The following is a 1037-nucleotide window of genomic DNA, read 5'->3' on the forward strand; positions in this document are numbered from 1 at the left end:
TCATTCCAAACGTCTTTTATAACCAGATTGTTGGTTATCTGCACGAACCCAGTCTTCACTATGAGTCATCCATACATCAATTGTCTTAAAATATTTATTTACTAATTAAGTACTCACAGAAATGCATAAAAAACAGTAGATATGGTTACAAGGAAATGATAGCGGATGTGCCCTAGTGGGCTAAACCGGCATGGCGGCTTGTTAGACAGAGTGATAATTATAACAATTGAAATGTTAATCCTTTGCACATGAACGCTCACTCATTCGGGAACAATTGCAATCAATATATGATAAAAATTATGATAAAAATGATAAAAATTACAGACCTCTACATGCTTTGTAAGTAGGAAAACCTGCAAAATCGGCAGTGTATGCCCAACCAACCTCCTTCCCTCAGTAAGAGCATTGAAGATGGGTCGTGGCTGGGTCTTCCAGCATGACAACGACCCGAAACACACAGCCAGGCAACTAAGGAGTGGCGCCGTAAGAAGCATCTCAAGGTCCTGGAGTGCCTAGCCAGTCTCCAGACCTGAACCAATAGAAAATCTTTGGAGGGAGCTGAAAGTCCGTATAGCCCCGCGACAGCCCCGAAACCTGAAGGATCTGGAGAAGATCTGTATGGAGTGGGCCAAAATCCCTGCTGCAGTGTGTGCAAACCCTGGTCAAGAACTACAGGAAACGTATGATCTCTTGTAATGCAGAACAAAGGTTTCTGTACCAAATATTAAGATCTGCTTTTCTGATGTATCAAATACTTATGTCATGCAATAAAATGCAAATTAATTACTTAAAAATCATACAATGTGATTTTCTGGATTTTTGTTTTAGATTCCGTCTCTCATAGTTGAAGTGTACCCATGATAGAAATTACAGACCTCTACATGCTTTGTAAGTAGGAAAACCTGCAAAATCGGCAGTGTATCAAATACTTGTTCTCCCCACTGTAGATACTTTTGTACCTGTTTCCTCCAGCATCTTCACAAGGTTCTTTGCTGTTGTTTCTGGATTGATTTGCACTTTTCGCACCAAAGTAGTTA

The sequence above is a fragment of the Salvelinus sp. IW2-2015 genome, linkage group LG8 (assembly GCF_002910315.2).
Source record: "Salvelinus sp. IW2-2015 linkage group LG8, ASM291031v2, whole genome shotgun sequence".
Classification (NCBI taxonomy): Eukaryota; Metazoa; Chordata; class Actinopteri; order Salmoniformes; family Salmonidae; genus Salvelinus; species Salvelinus sp. IW2-2015.